The sequence below is a fragment of the Chiloscyllium punctatum genome, chromosome 50 (assembly GCF_047496795.1).
Source record: "Chiloscyllium punctatum isolate Juve2018m chromosome 50, sChiPun1.3, whole genome shotgun sequence".
NCBI classification, from domain to species: domain Eukaryota; kingdom Metazoa; phylum Chordata; class Chondrichthyes; order Orectolobiformes; family Hemiscylliidae; genus Chiloscyllium; species Chiloscyllium punctatum.
In genome coordinates this window covers 41,713,463-41,736,932 of record NC_092788.1, presented here as the reverse complement: position 1 = coordinate 41,736,932, position 23,470 = coordinate 41,713,463, and the positions used below count along the sequence as shown (strand labels likewise).

Sequence of the window (23,470 nt, the reverse complement as noted above, 5' to 3'; positions counted from 1 at the left end):
GGCAGCCACAGGGCAGTCAGGCTAATATCGTGGGTGGGGCGTCTGTTGGAAGCAATTTTGGGAGATAGAATTAATCAGCATTTAAAGAGACTGGAGTTCACGAAGAACAGTCAGAATGGTTGTGTTAAGGGGAGGTCAGGTCTGACCAATGGGATTGCGCTTTTTAAGGAGGTGACCAGGTGTGTAAATAAGGGCAATGCTTTCCTGTCGCCTGCTTGGAGGTCAGTAAGGCTTTTATCAGGATCCATACTGGAAACTGATAATGAACATAAAAACTCAAGATCCAAGGAATTTGGTGCAGAATGCTGAGTGGCAGGAAGCAGACAGTGATGGCCCCATTAGAAACCTCTGTCTGTTCATGTCTCACTGTTGGGGTCTTGCTGATGTGGTTGATAGAAAAGATTTAGATTTGAATGGTGGAGGGTTAATCATTGGGTTCATGAATGATATGAAGATTGGTTGGGTGATAAATACTGAGGATGATAGCCTTAGATTACAGAAGGATGGAGATGGCCTTGTCAGATGGACCGATCAGTGGCAACGGGTGAGGTGCCTGAAGACTGGAGGGTGATTAATGATGTGCCATTATTGAAGTAAGGCTGTGAGGAACAGTCATTGAACTATGGAGCTGTGAGCCTGATGGCAGTGGGGGGTAAGCTGTTGGAGGGCATTCTGAGAGACAATTTACATGCATTTGGAAAAGCAAGAATTGATTAGGGATGGTCAGCATGGCTTTGTTTGGAAATGATGTGTCCAAGTTGATAGAGCTTTTGAAGGGATGACCAAGGAGACAGATGTGAAGGTTTCACATGGGAGGTTGCTTAGTAAAAGGTTAGATGACATGCCATCCAGGGAGAGAGGACAGCACAGTGTCTCAGTGGTTTGATTCTAACTCCCGGTGACTGTCTGTGTGGAGTTTACACATTCTCTCTGTATCTGTGTGGGTTTCCTCCGGGTGCTCCAGTTTCCTCCCTCCGCCCAAAGATGCCATGGGAAATGCAGCATTACAGGGATAGAGTAGAGGATGTGAGTCTGGGTGGGATGCTGTTCAGACAGTCAGTGTGGAGCCAATGGACCGAATGGCTTGCTTCTACACTGTAGGAATTCTAAAATTAATCCAGAGAGACAAGTAATGTTCTGGGGACCTGGGCTCCAATCTTGGACAGGGGTGGATGTGGGTCCTTCCAGTCTGAAGGGGTTTGAACGCAATCTGAGGGGGGAGCTGGGCTGAGCCCTGAAATGTTGAGGATGTGAATGTTTTGTGGAGCTACTGTCTAAGGGGCTTTAGGGGAGCACTTTCTTCGGTATTGAGGAAGAACTATCTGAGGAATTGAGGGAGCATTATTTGAGGTACTGCGGGAGAACTATCTGAGATATTGAGGGAGCACTTTCTGAGGTATTAAGGGAGTACTATCTGAAGTATTGAGGGAGCACGTTCTGAGGTATTGAGGGAGCACTGTCTGACGTATTGAGGGAGCACTGTCTGACGTATTGAGGGAGCATTTTCTTAGATATTGAGGGAGCACTTTCTGAGATACTGAGGGAGCACTATCTGAGGTACTGAGGGTACACCTTCTGAGGTATTGAGGGAGCACTTTCTGAGGTATTGAGGGATCACTTTCTGAGATATTGAGGGAGCTCTTTCTGAGGTACTGAGGGAGCACTGTCTGAGGTAATGAGGGAGCACCTTCTCAGATGTTGAGGGAGCTCTTTCTGAGGTACTGAAGGAGAACTATCTGAGGTATTGAGGGAGCACTTTGAGGTACAGAGGGAGGACTTTCTGAGGTACTGAGGGCGGTCTTTCTGAGGTAATGAGGGAGCACTTTCTGAGGTATTGAGGGACACTTTCTGAGATATTGAGGGAGCACTTTCTGAGGTAGCACTTTCTGAGGTACAGAGAGAGCACTTTCTGAGGAACTGAGGGAGCACTTTCGGAGGAACTGAGGGAGCACTTTCTGAGGTATTGAGGGAGAACTATCTGGAGTATTGAAGGAGAATTGTCTGAGGTATTGAGGGAGAACTATCTGAGGTATTGCGGGTGAAATATCTGAGGTATTAAGGGAGCACTTTCTGAGGTATTGAGGGAGCACTTTCAGAGGCATTGAGGGAGCATTATCTGAGGTACTGAAGGGGAACTATCTGAGCTATTGAGGGACCACATTCTGAGGTACTGAGGGAGAACTATCTGAGGTATTGAAGGAGAATTATCTCAGGTATTGAGGGAGAACTATCTGAGGTATTGTGGGTGAAATATCTGAGGTATTAAGGGAGCACTTTCTGAGGTATTGAGGGAGAAATATCTGAGGCATTGAGGGATCACTTTCTGAGGTACTGATGGATCACTTTCTGAGGTATTGAGGGAACAATTTCTGAGGTACTGAGGGAGAACATTCTGAGGCATTGAGAGAGCACTTTCTGAGTTACTGAGGGAGCACTTTCTGAGGTACTGAGGGATCACTTTCTCAGGTACTGAGGGAGCACTTTCTGAGGTATTGAGGGAGCACTTTCTGACGTACTGAGGGAGCACTTTCTGACGTACTGAGAAAGCACTATCTGAGGTATTGAGGGAGAACTATCTGAGGCATTGAGAGAGTACGTTCTGAGCTATTGAGGGAGCACTGTCTGAGGTACTGAGGCAGCACTTTCTGAGGTACTGAGGGAGAACTATCTGAGGTATTGAGGTAGCACTTTCTGAGGTATTGAGGGAGTACTTTCTGAGGTATTGAGGGGGCACTTTCTGAGCTATTGAGGGAGAACTAAATGAAATATTGAGGGAGCACTTTCTGTGGGATTGAGGGAGCACTATCTGACGTACTGAGGGAGCACTTTCTGATGTACTGTGGGAGAACTATCCGAGGTACTGAGGGAGAACTGTCTGAGGTACTGAGGGAGCAATATCTGAAGTATTGAGGGAGCACTATCTGAAGTATTGAGGGAGGACTCTCTGAGGTATTGAGGGAGCACTATCTGATATATTGAGGGAGCATTTTCTGTGGTACTGAGGGAGCACTTTCTGAGGTACCGTGGCAGAACTATCTGAGGTACTGAGGGAGAATTGTCTGACGTATTGAGGGAGAACTATCTGGGGTAGTCAGGGAGAAACTATCTGAGGTACTGAGGGAGCACTATCTGAGGTTCTGAGGGAGCACTATCTGGTGGTACAGAGTGCAGAGGATAGAAAGGAACAGATGCAATTTCCTGATCATTTCCTCAGGGTCCCTGAGGCACTCTGGTGTCGTAATTTGAAATGGAAGCCACTTCCCATTTCAGAAGATTCAGATCATTTTAAACAATCAGTGAAAAATAACAGCAGCATGTGTCTGAAACATGGTTTGGAGGAAAACGTTCCTCAATCTATTGTTACTTGTTGCTTGGATACGCTTTAGAAAAGCAGGCACCCAAACAGACTAACGCTGTTGATGCAAGAGGTGGTGCACAGGAAGATCCAACAAGTCATCTGTAGCTGCTGTCTGTCTCCCTGGAGCAGTCATCATGTGAGATCAGGGATCAGTCCTCGGAGAAATCATTTCTCCAGCAATAACTCAACCATGCCTTTACAGCCGTGTGTGTGAGAGAGAGAGACAGAGAGAGATAGAGAGAGAGAGAGACTGCCGGTGTTTGTGTGTGTGAAAGAGTGGATGCATGTGTATCTCTGTGTGTCTGTATATGTGTGCGTGAGAGAGAAAGTGCATGTTCATGTGAGAGTGTGTGGCTGTGTGTGTTTGTATGTGTGAGAGAATTTGTCTGTGTGTATGTGTGTGTGAGAGTGTGTCTGTGTGTGTGAGAGAATGTGTCTGTGTGTCTATGTGTGTGTGTGTTTGTGTGTCTATGTGTGTATGTGTCTGTGTGTCTGTCTGTGTATGACAGTGTGTCTTATGTGAGAAATAGTGTGTGTGTGTGTGTGAGAGTGTGTGTGTCTGTGTGCATGTGTGTGTGAGAGTGAGTGTGTCTGTAAGTGAGAGAGAGTGTGTGTGTTAGTGTGTGTGAGAGAGAGTGTGGGTGTCCGTGTGTGTGTGTGAGAGAGTGTGTGTCTATGCATATTTGAGGGAGCGTGTGTCTGCGTGTGTATGTGTGTGTGAGAGAGAGTAACTGTGCGTTTATGTGTGTGTGTGAGAGTGTGTCTGTGTGTGTTTGAGGGAGCATGTGTCTGCGTGTGTATGTGTGTGAGAGAGAGAGTAACTGTGTGTTTATGTGTGTGAGAGAGAGAGTGTGTCTGTGTGTGTTTGAGGGATCGTGTGTCTGTGTGTCTGTCTGTGTGTATGTGTGTGAGAGAGAATGTCTCTGTGTGTGAGAGAGAGTTTCAGCGTGCGTGAGAGTGAGTGGGTGTGTGAGAGAATGAGAGTGTGCGTGTGAGCGTGTGTGTGTAAATGAGAGAGTGTGTGTATGTGTGTGTGAGACAGAGTGTGTCTGTGTGAGTGTGTGTCCGTGTGTGTATTTGAGGGAGCGTATGTCTGTGTGTGTATGTGTGTGAGAGATATAGTGTGTGATTGTGTGTGTGTGTATGTGTGTGTGTGAGTGTTTGTGTTTGAGGGAGCGTGTGTCTGTGTGTGTGAGAGAGCCTGCGTGTGGTGGGGTCCTTTGTGTATGTGTGTGTGACAGTGTGTCTGTGTGTGTTTGAGGGAGTGTGTGTGTGTGTGTGTGTGTTTCTGTTTGAGGGAGCGTGTGTCTGTGTGTGTGAGAGAGCCTGCGTGTGGTGGGGTCCTTTGTGTATGTGTGTGTGACAGTGTGTCTGTGTGTGTTTGAGGGAGTGTGTCTGTGTGTCTGTGTGTGTGTGTGTGTGTAAACTAGCCAATCTTATTGGGTGCTCATGAATATAAAATCCAGCTGCAGTTTCAGGTGAAATGGTCCTTTTGTCTCCAAAGACACAAAGGCTGCAAGAGTGAATTAACTGGGGGAAAGAGAGTGCTGTTCATTCCAGTGGGGATTCATCCAGTAAACCTTCCCACACACTAACATCCCTCTGGCAATGCAGTGACTAGTCCTGCACACAGTGCTCCAGGTACAAACCAATGTAATGTCACCATAGTCTTACCAGAGCATGGGACAGCTCCTCATTACAGAGTGGGGTCTGGTGGGGGTTTAATCAGAGGGTCACTATGGCCCAACTGAGGGGAGAGGTTGGGAAGGAGAGTCCTTCAGGGTAATCCCAGCTGGTGTGGGAATTGAACACACGCTATTGGTTTTACTCTGCATTATAAACCAACTGTCCAGCTAACTGAGCTAACTGACTTCACTCCAGGAGCATGTCCTGTATAACCCAATCATTGCCAGCCTGCACCTCAATTAGAGCCAGGAGCAAGGCCATTCGGCCCCCACCCTTACCCAGAAGGGAGAGCACGGGAAGCTGATGAAGGAAACAAGCCCCTCCCATGTGGCCTTCTGAAATGGAGCAAGAGGACAGGGTAGACCTGGCCTGCTGTTTACTTCCCTGAGACTGGCCTGCTCCACCTTATAGTGAGAGACTGAGGGGAATCTCGAGGAGATTTCACTTCTCACTGAGAGGCTGCAACTCCAATCCAAATCAGGCTGGTTCCCTCCGAGACTCACGGAAGGGTGCAACACTCTACAGATCAGGGCCTTGTGGAGTCATAACCTCCAGGGTGGGGGCCAAGAGCTGGGAGGTAGTGTTAAGGACATAAGACCATCCGAAATAGGAACAGGAGGATACCATTCAGACCCTCGAGCCTGCTCTACTATTCAATAGGATCGTGGATCGTGAATGATTTAGCATTTGATTTGGGAGCTGAAACCCGGAGAGTACAGAGACAGAGAATCAAATTATTCTGCTATACGGAATCATCAGACAGGAGCTGGAACCAGAGAGAGTGAACACACACACACAGACACACACACAGACACATTGTGGGATTCAGGCTGTCTGTGGGAATTTTACCACAAGGTGTGAGCTCTACACTGAGGAAAGACAAAGGCGCAAAATGCTAGAGAGGGGGCAGCTGCACAGTCTAATCCCACCGATCTCACTGCTTCCCACTCCCATGAGAGCTCTTATGTATATTTCTGTGTTCCCAGCTGTCTCTCCCACATTTTTCCTTCAATCCCTATCTCACAACATCCTTCATATCTCTGCCCTGTTGACATTTCCCTGCAGATTCCCTTCCTCCAACACTCTGCCCCTTTGACACCCCATCATGTTTTTCAGGAATGCTTAATCATTCAATCTTCCCCAAAACCAACACCTTGCTCATCTCTCTCTGCATCTTTCTCTCAGCTCTATGGGATCTTGCTATTCTTGTCTGTAAATCATTCTCGTTGCATCGCAGCAGCCCCCCTCACCACTCCATTCTCTCAGCTCTATCTCTCTGCTGCTGCAACTCCTTTCTCTCTCTCTGTCCTATATCTCTCCCTGGGTTTTCTCTCTTGCTGTCTATCTGACCTTCACTCCCTGTCTTTGCCTCCCCTTTTTCCCCTTGTATCTTTCTGACATTGTATGTCTCTTCCTGGCGTTTTCCTCTTTCTCTCTCACTTTCTGTCCCTCCCTCTGCCTGCCCGTCTTTCTCTTGTTCTCTCCCTCCCTCTCACTGTCTGTCTACCCAGCTCTCTATCTCTCTTGTAGTTTCTCTCCCTCTGTCTCCCTAGACCCCTGTCCCAGTGACTGGGGAAGGGACATTGGGAAGAGTTTGTCTCTGTGTTGCTGGATGCTGTACAGTTAATGTGGGGGGACCAAACTTTTCCTGGTCTCTCCCGAATGTTACCCCGACTGTGGGGAGGGGGTTAGTGTAAGGGACATAAAAGTACTTTTCTCATTGAGTCTGAAATGAAGAAAAAGAGAAGGGGAGGGTGACAAAAAGAGAAAGAGAGACATGGAGAGAGTGGGGATGGAGAAATTGAGGAGAGGGTGAGAGGGGCAGTGAGAAACAGGGAGAGGAAGAAGGAAACATATGGAGGGAGAAGGACAGTGTGTGTGGCTGGGGAATGGTTGCAGAGTGGGATCTTTCTGTGCATGACAGCAGTCAGTCAAAAGGTGTGTTAGTCTCTGCATCATGTCCTCCAGCCCAGGAGCTGTGGGTCTACATGGGAAGGGGGAGATTGGGAGACAAGGGGGGAGTGGGACAGCCAGAGATGGGGGACTGTTTGATGGGGTTTTGGAGATGGTAGAGAAAGGAGGGGCTGCTGTGAGAGAGAGAGAGATTGAGGGAGGGATAGCATGAGACACAAAGTCTGAGACAGGATGGAGAAGAGGTGTTCAAAGTTTGGGAGAAGATTTGTAGCTCGGGTGCTCATTGTTGTGGTTCTGTTCGCCGTGCTGGGAATTTGTGTTGCAGACGTTTCGTCCCCTGTCTCGGTGACATCCTCATTGCTTGGGATCCTCCTGTGTAGCGCTTATGTGTTGGTTCCTCCGGCATTTGTAGTGGTTTGTCTCTGCCGCTTCCGGTTGTTAGTTCCAGATGTCTGCTGCAATGGCTGGTATATTGAGTCCAGGTTGGTGTGTTTAACAAACACATCGGCCTGGACCCAACATACCAGCCACTGCAGCAGACAGCTGGAACTGACAACCGGAAGCGGTAGAGACAGGCCACTATAAATGCCGGAGGAAACATCACAGAAACGCTTCACAGGAGGATCCCAAACACTGAGGATATCACCGAGACAGGGGACGAAACGTCTGTAACACAATTCCCAGCACGGCGAACAGAACCATAACACGGAGAAGGGGTCTCCACAAAAAGGACAGTCAGTGAGGCCATTCAGGGGACAATCCTGAGGATCCTGAACAGGACGAGGATCATTTAATGGGGGAGGGGCGGAATGGGCAGAAAGGACTCCATCTGTGATACAAACCTTTTATAATTCTGGGACTGGGATCTTGCTGTGCATTAAAACAGCCACAGGCCAGTCAGCCAACCCAGACTCATTTACCTGTGTGAGAAAGTGAGGACTGCAGATGCTGGAAAGTCAGAGTTACAAAGTGTGGAGCTGGGGAAGCACAGCGGGTCAGCCAGGAGAGTCGATGGTTCAGGCCTGACCTGCTGGGCTTTTCCAGCTCCACACTATTCCACTCATTTCCCTCTTCCCCAGGGAGTGGGGCTCACAGCAATGTTGGGGGGGGGCAGCAAAATATTTCAGGGGGGCACAGTTGGTAAGGTAGGTATTTGGGAGGGAAGGTATTTGGGGAAGGGAATAAATTTGGGAGAACAGTGAAAATGAAGGGCACAGTATTTTTGAGGGGGGACAAAATTGGGTGAGATCTTTCAGGTCTGAAATAACGAAAAACAGAAAGGGAGGGTGAGAAAAAGAGTCAGAGATGGAGAGAGTGGTGATGGAGAAGGGGGATGGGAGAAAGATGGGCAGAGAGAGACAGGGAGAGGGAGAGAGAGAGAAAGTGTGTGTGTGTGTGAGAGAGAGAGACAGACTGACAGAAGGACAGAGAGAGAGGGGACAGAGAGAGGGAGAGAAGGGGAAGTCAGACTAAGACTGAGGAGTTAAACATGGACAGACTGAAGGGGTGACACTCGTTATTCCAGTTGGTTCCAACTCTCTCTCTCAATGGATTTTCACATTCCCTCTCTCCCATGCCCCTGGGTTTTGCTTCAGCCTGTCTCTCTCTCTCTCTCCCTCTCTCACTGGTTCTGCCTCTGGGTCTGCAAAACTGTTTTCTCTCGCCCTCTCTCTCTCTGGATGGTCAGATGGTCTCTGTCTCTTGCCATGCTGGTCTCCTCAGAAGGCCTCCACAGATTCAGGCAATCAGTCTGCAGATAAACTCTGTTTTTGTTCATTTCTGGATGGTTTTCAGGAACTTTCTATCGTTTTGGCCAATTAGGAGAATCCGTTAATAGTTTGAAGCATTGCCAATCATTTGGATGGCTTGTTGCTGTTAGTTTCTTTGTGTAGCAGGACCTGTGCCTTCCTGTCTGGGCCCTCATTTGTTTGGTAGATACGTCTGTCCAGAATAACTGTTGCCTTTTACATTATGCTGTGTTTGCGCTGTGCCTGGTGTGTGGGTTTTGTGATTTGGGAGATTTCCTTGGCCAATAAACCTTGGCTGTCTATCTGTGTTTTAGCCAGGAGTTTGTGACATCTCCCCCAACTCATCCACTTGAATGGAAAGGAAGAAGCTTATGCAATAAATTACAAACCTAATTTTAAAAGCTGGTTATGCTTGTTGTCAGAGTAGCCAGCTGTCTGTGCAAAAGCCATTGTGTACGTTTTCCAAACCGATGGTCTTATAGCTTCACTTGGAGGTTACCACTGATGATGCTACCCAGCCAGGTAACGAAACGTCTGGATATCAAACCTATCACCGAGCAAACCTACACCCTAAGTCTTAGAGCTGATAAGTGATATCATAAAATCTTGACAGAACAGAATCAGACTGTTCGGCCCATTGAGTCCATAATGACCCTCTGAAGAGATTCCAACTCAGACCCACTCCCCCAGTGATATCCCTGAAACCCTGCATTTCCTATAGCTACTCCAGCTAGCCCGAATATCCCTTGACACAATGGGCAATTTAATATGGCCAATCTGTCGTAATGGCAACTATGGGCAGGAACTCAATACTGGCCCGGCCAGGAACACCCAAACACTGCAAATGAATGAAACTAAGGTGATCACCCGGGGAGTTCCATCTACCTTCCAGCCCCTGGGGGTGTATCCAGGCATTATTCACCATGATCGTACCCATCTGTTACAGCCTGCAATCCTAATCACCGGTATCCCGAGATATATCAAGGTGAGTGCGGTTAGGACCACAGCCGATGTGAGAGGAGCCGAATTCTTGGATACCAGGCTATGGGAATGTCATGGTATGACCGGTTCCTTCCCATTTAGGTAAGTATGGTCCCTGGCAATGTTCCCTCTATCTCCACAGTAAGTGGGAGGTAATCATGGTAGCCCATCCAAATACCTTTTTTATACAACTCCGATAATTTGGACTTCATCCTACCTTTGGTCACTTGGGTTAAGTGGAATCCCTCATACCAAGCCCAGGTGTCCCACCGAGAGTGTCCTTACAGCTGTTATTAACCCAGCCCTTGGTGAGCTGCTGTCACTGACAGTGAGAGACGTTGGTGTGGGGGTTCTCCTGGAACAAATATTGAAACTGTTTGTCACGAACCCGGGATGGGACTTTCCAATGTCTGGCCTGCCTGAGCTCCTCCCTCAGCTGTTCCATCATCGCGTTACTGCACAGGGTGTGGTTTTATTGCTCACCATAATCTCTGATTGGGCCATGGATGATCTGATTAATCGTGTTGGCGTGACCCTCCAGTCTGGTCACTAAGTGATGGTTAGCCGGATTCTCCACGAGTTGTCCCATGGTCTCCTCTGGGTTTTCTGTATTAAGTCTTTCTCAGGCTCATTAGAGAGTTGTTGGGTCAGGATCCTGATTTATTCTCCAAATTAGCCAAGTCAGCGTTCTGACCAGTAACACTCCTGCCCTGGGAGTGGACTCGTATACTGTGGCTCAATTGTTAAGGAGTTCCCTTTTCTTTTGTCTCTTAATTACTTTTCTGGGTTCTGTGTTTTCCCTCAAATTTCCCTATCCTTTGTCCCAATATCCTGTGGGTCAGTTGGGAACATGATTATTTTTATGGGGAAGGACACCACTCTGATTACTGTATCCCGGACACATTCATAATGATTATTATCAGTTTGTGAAAAATGTTCATGAAGAAGGAATTCCCTGTGAGTTTAGTGACTAGTCCATTGTGAGAGCCTGGTATGTGTGGGACAAGCTGGGGGAGGAGCCTTCCCTCCTGGTCAGAGCCCGTTTTTAATTTTGTTTCTGAGGAATTCTCCCTGGTGGGCTTCCTGGGATATTACTGTCCGAAAATGACCCCTAGTCCAGGCAGGGTGCTTGGTATCCTACTACCATTCTCGGGAAACCCTACCAATCGCTTCTGACCCCTGAGCTCCTGTAACACAATGTGGAAATCCCTAAAGTCTATTTCGTATTCAGCAATTAATTAGCAGAGAGCCCAAGCCTCATTACGGGTGCAATTGAGGGGTCGAATCCCAGGTGTCCCTCCTCCTTTCTGAGACATGGGAGACAAAGGGTCGGGCCCAGTTTCTCATCGCTAAGAGAGGTGCAGGTCATATCCCCAAAAATCCAGACAAATTGGACCCAGAGTCTCCAAGTGAAGCTGACAGGGGGAGGGGGGAGCATTCCCCTGGTTGTTGTTCAGCAGTTATGTAGCGCCTCTGCAGGTTATGCCTTATCCTGCCATCGAGCAGTGATAATTGCTGCCTTCATCTCATCATGGATGCCCCTCCCTAGCTGTTGGCCCTCAGGGAGGGCTGAATGGCCTGCTGGACTAAGGCACATGGCGATTCATTTGGTTTGCTCCTCAGCGTCCACTCTGTGTATGACAGACTGTCAGTCAGTATCTGTGCCAGAGATGGGATCTTTTTGGTGCTGCCCACCAGCTGGGTGCCTGGAATGACTGTTGTGTACAGAGTGAGACCAGAAGATGCTTTACACTGGGTAACCATATGATTCATGGAATCTGAGTTCGGCTGTGGGTCAGGGCTGGGGGTAAAAGGTGCAGTTACCTGGGAGACAGGCAGTGGGAGTCCCCATCTGTGAGCGGGTGTGGATGTGTCAGTGTGGGGCCTGTCATTATCTCCCTGGGGAGGTAGAACCCCAAAGGCACACATTATCCCATTCTGGGAGGGGTCCTAGTTCCCTAGGGATTGTATTTGCTCCTGACACCTCCTACTAGGGCCTGATGTGTGTTGTTCCGTGTTGCAGGTGTACAGGACCCATGAAGCTGCTTGGAGCTCATACACTGTCCTTCCAGATTGTCCATGTAACCTGAGGCTGCCTCCCCATCCCCAGAGACCCTCCTTTCACTGGAATGGGTTCTTCCCAATTGGAACTGGAGTGGTCCCATGTTGGTGAGATTTTCCTGTAACGTTCTGTCCTGCTCATTGTGTAGGAGACCTAGCTCGGTCACAGCCTGTAGTTTTCCCTGGGGTGACCGGATCCCAGCTGCCTTATCCCAGCCGGGGCTCCTCCAGGCTATCAGCAGTGGAGTGAGCTTTCCAGCTTCCTTCCCCAGTTCTCTTTGGGCATCTCACCACAGCTCCTGTACCAGGAATCCTTCACTGCACGGCCAGGCTGGCTTCCTGCCAAATTCTGCAGGACTGTTTCCCATTTGTCCCGGCTCGTGTTCGTGTTGCTTTGGCCGCTTCTGCTTGATGGGACACTTCGGTATGTTCATAGAGTTCGACAGCATGGAGACAGGCTCTTTGGCCCAAACTGGTCCATCCACACTAACCCCGTTTCCCTACACTTGGCCCATATCCTTCCAATACGTTCCTCTCCATGTATTTGTCCAAGTGCCTTTTAAATGTTATTAAATGTATCCTCCTCGACCACTTGCACTGGTAGTTCATTCCGTATGTGTACCACCCTCTGGGTAAAAGCTTTGTCCCCCAGGTTCCCTTTTAATCTTCCCCTTTCACCTTAAACTGATGACCTTTCATCCTTGATTCCCCAAGACTTGGATAAAGACTGAGTGCATTCACCCTATCCATGTCTCCCATGATCTTATACACCTCAATAAGGACACCCTTCAGTCTCCTACACACTAAAGAAAATGTCCTTGCTTGTCCAACCTCTCTCTATATCTGTCTAGTTGAATTCTGGCAACATCCTTGTAAATTACTTCTGTCCTCTTTCTAGTACAATAACATCCTTCCTATAGCAAGGTGGGCAAAACTGAACACAATACTCCAAGTGCGGCCTCAGCAACATCCTGCACAACTACAACAGAACTTCCTAACTTCGATATTCCATGCCCTGACTGGTGAAGGGCCCAGTGTGCCAAAAGCCTTCTTCACTGCCCTGTCTCCCTGAGTTCAGAGAGCCGTGCTCCTGGAATCCAAGGTCCCTCTGTTCCACGACACTCCTTCAGGCCCTACCATTCCCCATGAAACCCCTGTCTTGATGTGACTTTCCAAAATGCTAGATCTCGCACTTTCTGTATTAAACTCCATTTGCCATTTCTAAGCCCAATTTCCCAGCTGATCAAGGCCCTGTTGCAATTGCTGAGACCCTTCCTCACTTATTTTAGTGTAATCTGCAAACTTTCTAATCATGCCTTAAACACCCGCATCCAAATCATTGATATAGATGACAAACAGCCATGGGCCTAGCACTGACCAGCTCAGTGGCACAATGGCTCGGTGGTTGGTACTGCTGCGTCACAGCACTGTGGATCTGGGTTCAATTCCAACCTCACAGGATGGTCTGTGTGGGTTAGATCCTGTTAGGGTTAGATTTCCTACAGTATGGAAACAGGCCATTTGGCCCAACAAGTCCCCACCGACCTGCCGAAGACTAACCCACCTAGAGCCATTCTCCTTACCCAATATTTACCCTGGTCGAATGCACCTAGCAATATGGGCAATTTAGCCTGGCCAATTCATCTGACCTGCACATTTTTGGAATGGGGAGGAAACCGGAGCACCCGAAGGAAACCCACACAGACACAGGGAGAATGTGCAAACTCCACACAGTCACCCGAGGCTGGGGTCGAACCCGGGTCCCTGGCGCTGTGAGACAGCAGTGCCAACCACTGAGCCACCATGCCAGACCAATTGAGTTTGTACGTTCTCCCCATGTCTGCGTGGGTTTCCTCTGGGTGCACCGGTTTCCTCCCACAGTCCAAAGCTCTGCAGGTCAAGTAAATTGGCAATGCTCAATTGCCGAGAATGTTCATGGATGTGGAAGTAAGTTGCGTTAGTCAGGGGTAAATGTAGAGTAATAAAGTAGGGGAATGGGTTTGAGTGAAATGATCTTCAGAGGGCCAGTGGTCTTGTTAGGCCGAAGGGCCTGTTTCCACAGAGGAGGGATTCTATGATTCTATGTCCGCTGAGGCACACCACGAGTCACAGGCCTCCAGTCTGACTGTTACCCTCTGCTTCCTACCATCAAGCCAATTGTGTACACAGCTTGCCAACGCCCCCTGGATTCCATGCGATCTAACCTTCCAAAGCAACTTATCATGTGGAACCTTATCAAAGGCCTTCCTGAAATCTGTAGAGTCTACATGTACTGGCCTGCCCTCGTCAAACTTCCTGATCACTTCAATAAAGAACGCTGACAAATTTGTGAGGCATGGTCTCCCATGCACAAAGCTTTGCTGACTACTCCCAACCAAATGTTGTATTTCCAAATGCATGTCTATCTAATCTCTCAGCATCTTCTCAAGTAACTTACTTACCACGGATGTTAGGTGTACTGATCTATAGTTCCCAGGTTTATCTTTACAGCCAATCTTGAATAAGGGCACAACATATGCTGTCCTCCAGTCTTCCGGGACCTCACCCGTGGCTAACGGTGAGGCAAAAAGATCAGCAGGGACCCCACACGTACTTCCCTCGCCTCTTGAGGTGCCGTTGGATATGTTAGTTCAGGTCCAGGAGATTTATCCACCTTCATACACTCTAATGCATTCAACACATCCTCTCCTGTGATATGGACTGACCCCAAGAGATCATCACTAACTTTCCCAAGTTCCCAAGCCTTCATGTCCTTCTCCAAGATCAACACAGAGGAGAAATAACTCCTGTGATTCTGCACACACATGTCCACTCTGGTCCTTGAAGGGTCTTATTTTCTCTCTATTCTTTTTTCCTTGGGAGGGGGAGATTGCAGTGTTGGGTAGGGATCAGTCAGGGAGGGGGAGATTGCAGTGTTGGGTAGGGATCAGTCAGGGAGGGGGAGATTGCAGTGTTGGGTAGGGATCAGTCAGGGAGTGGGTGATTGCAGTGTTGGGTAGGGATCTGTCAGGGAGGGGGAGATTGTAGTGTTGGGTAGGGATCAGTCAGGGAGGGGGAGATTGCAGTGTTGGGTAGGGATCAGTCAGGGAGGGGGAGATTGCAGTGTTGGGGAGGGATCAGTCAGGGAGGGGGAGATTGCAGTGTTGGGTAAGGATCAGTCAGGGAGGGAGTGATTGCAGTGTTGGGTAAGGATCAGTCAGGGAGGGGGAGATTGCAGTGTTGGGTAGGGATCAGTCAGGGAGGTGGTGATTGCAGTGTTGGGTAAGGATCAGTCAGGGAGGGGGAGATTGCAGTGTTGGGTAGGGATCAGTCAGGGAGGTGGTGATTGCAGTGTTGGGTAAGGATCAGTCAGGGAGGGGGAGATTGCAGTGTTGGGTAGGGATCAGTCAGGGAGTGGGAGATTGCAGTGTTGGGTAAGGATCAGTCAGGGAGGTGGTGATTGCAGTGTTGGGTAAGGATCAGTCAGGGAGGGGGAGATTACAGTGTTGGGTAAGGATCAGTCAGGGAGTGGGTGATTGCAGTGTTGGGTAGGGATCAGTCAGGGAGGTGGTGATTGCAGTGTTGGGTAGGGATCAGTCAGGGAGGGGGTGAGTGCAGTGTTGGGTAAGGATCAGTCAGGGAGTGGGAGATTGCAGTGTTGGGTAAGGATCAGTCAGGGAGTGGGTGATTGCAGTGTTGGGTAGGGATCAGTCAGGGAGGGGGTGAGTGCAGTTTCGGTGAATCTGTTTTTTTGGTGACAGTACAGGTGGATGTACAGTCTGTATCTGGAACTGTAACCAACGAATCCACATTGTTCCAAAGCCAACAGAGTGTATGTTGGCTGCAAGATAGAAAGTGCTTTTTGATTTTAAGCACAGCAATACCTGCCATCTGAGAGAACAGCTTTTCAAAAATAGAGACATGTTCCAATTACTTGAGGTTTTGCTGCTGTTTTGACCACAATTCCAATTTACCCAACTAGTTTAAGTTGTGCCCAGGATACCAGAAACCAACGGCATTTGGTTTGATTGTTTTGACACCTTGAAACTGATTCTAAGAGTTTATTGAGTCGTGGGTGTTATATAAACACCCACGACTATTTTGAAAGTCTGAGGGAGAGCAACTGCCATCGAATAGCGAGCAACTGCTGCCGAGCCCAAGAGCGAAATGGCCATCTCGCATCTTCCTCGCAAAGAAATTAGAAAACAATTTCAACCAAAGTACCTTTACATGTACAACCTTCTCACTTTAAAAAAAAGAAACAAGATGGCCCAGCGAGATCAGCAGGCAGACGATTGAATTCAGAGGAACATGTTTGGTCTTGAGATTAAGTTAATGCAATGCTTAATAAGTGTCAAGTTTAATAATTGGAACAGTGTACTTTTGTGGAGTTGGAGTCAGATACTAAGTAGGTAAAAGAAGGGGACTTGGATTTGTGGACAGTTGTTGTTTAGTGTTCACTATTAGAGTTAAGAAAATAATTATAATTTTCTTAATGTATTCGAATTTTAGAGTTCTCTGTCCCTATTATTTTAACAGATTACAGAGTGAACCAAGACTCTCTGGGTGTTTGGTTTAATTAACAGAGAGGTTCGACCTCTGCGTCGTAATTAATGGCAGGAAATTTCTGATGAGACTGTCATGGATAAGCAGCCCAAAGAAACTGGAAGCTTGATGCTGAAAAATAGAGGCCAGCCAGTTCTTTGGTGAGTGGGTTCCAATAATATCATGTAATCACCTGCCATGATTTCTCACTTCACAACAGCTCATAGATCGCTATTTGGGACATTAATATAGGGTTGGTATACATGAAATATTTACAGATTAACTCGTCTGTTTAACTGGATCAGAACCCGCAGAAGAATTTGATTTTTGATGGACACTTAGAGGGTTCCAAACTGATAGGACTTACCCAGTAGGAAATTCCACTTTCCTGGACAATTCCTTTGGATTATGCTAAGATGGGGAATCTGCCGGTTCCCAGCTCAACCCTCTCTCTGCACTGGGATAAGGACTCTCTGTCGGATGTGATGGAATATGCTCCACTTGCCTGTATGAGTGCAGCTACAATAAACACTCAAGAAACTTGACACCATCCAGGACAAAGCAACCTGCTTGATTGGCACCCCACCCACAAATATCCACTCCCTCCACCAAAGATGCTCAGGAGCCGCAGTGTGTACCACCTACAAATGCAGTGCAGATATTCACCAAAGATCCGAGACAGCACCTTCCAAAGCCACAGCCACTTCCATTTTGGAAAATGGCAACAAATACATGGGAACACCACCTTATGCAAATTTCCTTCGAAGCCTCTCACCATCTTGAAGTGGAAATATATCCCTGTGTCAAATTCCTGGAATTCCTTCCCTAACAATGTTATGGGTTGACCTACATGGATAATAGCGGTTCAAGAAGGCAGTTCACAACCAACTTCTCAAGGGGCAACTAGGGATGGGTAATAAATGTTGGGCCTGGGCAGTGACGCCAACATCCCATGAATGAATTTGAAAAATTATTTCATGTCGGGAACAACAGGACCCTCCTGTGGCTTCACTAAGGAGTTTTATTTATTCATTATGCAAGGAATTTGTGTCACTCGCTACTTTGCTGTGTTAGTGATCTTCACTCTGTACCGAGATAATGTTGCTGCACAAATAAACCTGTTTCTGCACCAACTTAGGGTCTGCAGCATATTACCAAGTTTTGTGAAGTTATGCAGGAAAAGCAAGTCATCTTCAGGCTGGACTCCTTGAATAATATAATGTAAGAAACTTAAAACAGAGATGAACAACAGGAGGATGAAGCTCCAAGACATGGTAAGGAGCAAAATCACAGACTTCCTCCTGCTCTCCATCTCTGGGTCTCTGAGCTGTAGATACTCCACAGAATGCAGTTTTGTTGCCCACCGTCATTATTGCTGGTTCACCCTGTGCAGTATCTGCAGGAACAGGATGAGGGAGGAGTTCAGACAGGCCAGCCAAGGGAAAGCCCCACAGCAAATTTGTGACAAACAGTGTAAACATTTGTTCCAGGAGAAGACCCAGCCCAATATCTCTCACTGTCAGTTTAAATTACATTCCCTATAATATGGAAACAGGCTCTTCAGCCCAACAAGTCCATACCGGCCCTCTGAAAAAGAACCCACTCAGACCCATTCCCCCACCCTATATTTACCCCTGACAAAGCACCTAACACTATGGGCAATTTAGCATGGCCAATTCACCTAACCTGCACATCTTTGGCCTGTGGGTGGAAACCCATGCAGACATGGGGAGAATGTGCAAACTCCACACAGACAGTCGCCCAAGACTGGAAATGAAGTCATGTCCCTGGTGCTGTGAGGCAGCAATGCTGACCACTGACCCACCATCCACCCCAATTACAGCAGCTCACTAAGGTCTCGTTTAATGGCAACTGCAAGGGCACTCTCAGTGATAAGGGCTCCAATTATCCCAAGTGACGAAGTTAGGATGATGTCCAAATTAACGGAATTATATTAAAAAATGTATTTAGATGGCTTATCATATCTTCCTCCCACATACTGTGGAGATAGAGGGGACATTGACAGGGACCACTCTTAAGTAAATGTAAAGGAACAGGCCATATGATCACATGCCCATAGCCTGTCATCCATGAATTCGGCTCCTCTCACATCAAGCTGTGTTCCTAACTGCACTCCCCATGATATATCTCGGGATACTGGTGGTTATGATTGTAGTTTGGAAAAGGCACCTATCCCCACACGTGGGTATGATCCTGATGAATACAGACAAGGGCCTATAAGGTAGATGGGACCTCCAGGGTTATCTCTTTATTCTTATCCATTGATGGGATGTGGGCATCACTGGCTGGGCCAGTGTTTATTACTCGTCCCTAGTTGCCCCTTTGGGAAGGATGGAGAATGACAATAAGAGTGACATCAGTGATACCTCCATTGTTGGAAGCCTAACTTGTTCACTCAGTCCCCTTCCTCCAGGAAAGCCCTTCATGTGCCTCTGGAACCTGGGCCATGAGTGATGTGGAATAAATGCTGACCTCGGCAGCAATGCACACATTCAGTGTGTATGAAGAATCATATTTCAATCAGTGAGTGAAACGCTCTTTTTTAAAGAGGGCAGCTCCTACTCTAGAGAACAGAAGAACAGCTCTGAGATATATTTTCATACATGGAATAAACTGGCTCGATGCAGCATTGGTTGAAATTATTTGTGATCTTGTGACGGGGCTCACGGTATTTGTGTGGGCAGCATTATTGCTGAGAGATCCCAGGTTCTGTTTTTTGTTATTTCATTATGATATACTAAACAGCAACACTCCTTCATAATTGGGATTAAACTTGTTATTGTAATGAGTTTGTTCATTGTCAGAGTTTTGACACAAAGCTGAGCAATGCTGTCGTGTCAGTCTCCCAAAGGAGCTTTCAGACAGTATAAGGCAGCATCTCTGGGAATGCATCAGCCCAGAGTTTCAAACAAGGAGCTTGTCAGCTGCCTGAAGGGACAGACCACCTCACATGGAATCATGCATCCACCAACTCAGCAGGTGGAGAAGGTGTTCGACACCATCCTTGTTATTATTGGTGTTTCTGGTGTGGCATAAAGACATTTGGACTTACTGTAATCTGCTGCTGATCTGCTCTCTGGTTTTACCTTTTGAACAACAACGTCACCATCTCATTGACTGGTCAGCCATATCCAGACGCAAGAACAGTGATAACAATCCAGTGAGCAGCGTTCATGGTACAATTTTCCATTGACAGAGACTCCCAAAGTCACTGCTGCTGAAGAATGTCCTGACTTAAGTATTCTGTCATCTGTTCTGGTTTCGTATATTCTGAAGGTATGAAGAGAAATCATGCAACTTAGTATTGAAGAAGGGTCTCCGGACTTGAAACATTTACTCTACTTTCTCTCTCACAGATGCTTGCCAGACCTGCTGAACAATTTCTGTTTTTTGATATACAAACGAAGCCTGTGTTCACAAGGATCTTGAAGGATAAGGGCTGATCTGAGTGAAGTCCTCCAAGACATTAACAGAAAAAGATAAATGATTTCCATTGGCTGGCAATTCTCTAACAAGGGGGCACAGTCTGAGAATGAGAGCCAGAGCGTTCAGGAGGAATGTTAGGATGCACATCTACAGACAAAGGATGGGAGAGGTTTGGAACTCTCTTCCACAAACGACAGTGGATACTGGAACTGTTAGTCAGTTTAAATGAGGAAGTTTTTTTTTAACAAAGGAACTGAAGGATACACGTGTTTTGATTTGTGAAGCTACATCCATCTACCATGTCCCCCAGAAATGTTCTCGTTCTCACAGTCTCTGGTTAAAGAATTCAAGTCTTGACAGATTGCCCTCCTGGTCTCTGTATGTTGAGGTGTTTGTCATGTACAGATGTGTAGATTTAGAGTGTAAATATCACCACAGTGCAAACACACCCTTGTTGTCACTAAGGGAGCCCTAAATGCTCTGTTACACTGCACTTAGTCATAGAGATGTACAGCATGGATACAAACCCTTCGGTCCACCACATTCATGCCAACCAGATATCCTAACCTAATCTAGTCTCTATTGCCAGCACCTGGCCTGTATCCCTCTAAACCTTACTATTCATATAACCGTCCAGATGCCTTTTAAATGCTGTAATTGTACCAATCTCCACTACTTCCTCTGGTAGCTCATTCCATACACACACCATCCTCTATGTGAAAAAGTTGTCTCCTTAGGTCCATTTTATATCTTTCCCTCTCACTCTAAGCCTATGCCCTCCAATTTGGGACTCTCTCACCCCAGGGAAAAGACTTCGTCCGATCCATGCACCTCGTGATTTTATGAAACTTGAGAAGCCTCTGATGCTCCAGGGAAAACAGCCCCAGCCTATTTCAGCCTCTCGCTATAGCTCAAATCCTCCATCCTGGCAATATCTTTGGAAATATTTTCTGAACGCTTTCAAGATTCACAACATTCTTCGATTGGAAGGAGACCAGAATGCACGTGGCCTAACCAATGTCCTGTACAGTCACAACATGACCTCCTAATTCTGATACTCAATCATCTGACCATTGAAGGAAAGCATGCCAAATGCCTTCTTCATTATCCTATCTGCCTGCAACTCTACTTACAAAGAACTATGAACCTGCACTCCAAGGTCTCTTTGTTCGGCAACACACCCTTACCATTAAGTGGATATGATGTGCTCTGATTTGCTTTTCCAAAATGCAGCACCTCGTATTTATCTAAATTAAACTCCAACAGCCACTGCTAGGCCCATTGGCCCATCTGATCAAGATCCCATTATACTCTGAGGAAACTTTCTTCACTGTCCACTGCACCTCCAATTTTGTTGCCCCCTGCAAACTTACTAACTATACCTCCTACGTTTGCATCCAAATCATTTATATAAATGATGAAAAGCAGTGGACTCAACACCAATCCTTGGAGCACACCACTGGGCATAGGCCTCCAGTCTGAAAAGCAACCTTACACCACCACCTCTTGCCTTTGAGTCAATTCAAATGGCTAATTCTCCCTGTATTCCATATGATGTAACCTTGCTAACCAGTATTCCATGGGGAACCTTGTCAAGCACCTTACGGATCCCGTACGGAGTCCACACGGATCCCGTTCACCGCTCTGCCCTCATCAATCCTCTTTGTTACTTCTTCAAAAAAATCAGTCAAGTTCGTGTGACATGATTTCCCACACACAAAACCATTGCTACTTTAAAATTAATCAAATTTTATTCACGGATGAATGGGCACCACACAACAATCAACAGACAGGAGGGTTCCCTCCCAGTTGGGGAACGCTTCAGTGGTCCAGGACATTCAGCCTCGGACCTTCGGGTGACCATCCTCCAAGGTGAACTTCGGGACAGGCAGCAGAGGAATGTGGCCGAGCAGAGTCTGATAGCTAAGTTCGGTACCCATAGGGAGGGCCTCAACCGGGACCTTGGGTTCATGTCACATTACAGGTGATCACCATTACAGTACACACACACACACACAGACACACACACACACACACACACACACACACACACACACAGATATTCCTACACACACACCCTCACATGCACACGGACACACGTACACACAGACGCGCACACAGACACCCACACACACCCTAATAGACACACATACTCCCAAACCTGCACACCCTCACAGACTTAAGACACTCTGCACTCACTACACACACACAACACACTTTCTCACACTCACAACCCCCACCCCAGACAGGCACACGCACAAAGACCCACATGCACACATATACTACATGTAGTTTGCTCAAAAGCTACATACATTCATGTAGAACTCTGAGCTCAAAACTGCATGAATTTATGTAAAACTCTGTTATCTCACTTTTTAGATTAGAATCAATCTAAACATCAGGTCATGGACAGAGAACACAGGGGGACAACACCTTCAACATATTGTCTAGCTATCACCATTGTTAACAGCTAATCCGAGAATGCAACTTTTAAAAAAAGGGTTTTATGATTTACCCATGAAAGAAGTGAAACTATCACTGTATTCTAACAGATGAAAGGCTTAACAGACAATCAATTTTTCAATGTATAATTTCAGTTACATCACACTGTAAATTTTTGCTATAAATTCTGTGTTACGATCGAGCCCTCCACAATCACCTGATGAAGGAGCGTCGCTCCGAAAGCTAGTGTGCTTCCAATTAAACCTGTTAGACTATAACGTGGTATTGTGTGATTTTTAACTTTGTACACCCCAGTCCAACACCGGCATCTCTGAATCTTAACCAATCAAAGTTGCCTTATTTAAGACTTAAGAAATCAAGTGTCTTCCGGCTCTTGTCTCAATTTTAATGTTTCTTGCAAGGAGTCAACCATGAAGGAAGCGTTGCTGCAGCTGTTCCCAGTTTTACTGAGATCACAGCTGGAAGACTGTATCGGGCTTTTTAAAATCTCTTTACCACAGAAAGAATTTAATTATATGAGAAGGTGTACGGACACAGCTCACACAGTTGATTCCTGGGATGACCGGTTCATCCCATGTGGAAATGTTGCGCAGTTTGGATGTATACCCTTTGAAGTTCAGCAGAAATAGGCATGATCATATTGAGACATAACTGACCCTGAGGGGAATTGACAGGGTGGATGCTGAGAGGATGGATCCCCACGTTGGGTGTGTCGAACTAGGGGAACTGGAGAATGTTTGAAAATGTGATCTCTTCCATTTCAGACTGAGATAAGGATGGATCTGATAATGTGTTGCGCAGAGAGCAGTGAAGGCTGAATCTGATAGATATTTGATCAACTAGACAGCCAGTGCTTATGTGGGCCAGGTTTGAGGGGGTTGAATGGTCTACGTATGTTCTGATTTGTTGTGCATCATGTCATAAGTAGGAGGTGATTTGGTGCAAGGACAATCACTTTAAATGCAAGGGTGCTCCCATTTCAGATTGAGATGAGGATGCTCCTTTGTCCTGAGGGATGTGCTAACTGTGGCATTCTCATCTGCAGGGAGCAGTGAAGATATTCAAGGCTGAGCTCAGTAGCTCCTTGATGGTCGAGGAAGCCCATGTTTATTGGGAGCAGAGATGGACAGGGAGTTCAGCCACAGTCAGACCAGCTCTGATCTGTCTGAATGGTGTAGCAGAGACCGAATGACCAACTGGTGCTCCTACCTCCCGTGTAATGTCACACAACACGTCTCTGACAGAATTTCTCAGGGCTATTACTGAGGCACAGGAATAAACCATTCAG

General features: G+C 47.0%; 1 long non-coding RNA gene across 1 annotated transcript in view; it reads left to right on the top strand.

The window, feature by feature from the left end:
- Positions 1–22,439, top strand: part of LOC140470124 (uncharacterized) — a 30,595-nt gene extending 8,156 nt beyond the window's left edge. Inside the window, exon 2 of the long non-coding RNA XR_011956382.1 lies at positions 16,267–22,439. This is a non-coding gene — a long non-coding RNA (uncharacterized lncRNA). The remainder of the gene's footprint in view (positions 1–16,266) is intronic.
- Positions 22,440–23,470: the final 1,031 nt, after the last annotated feature.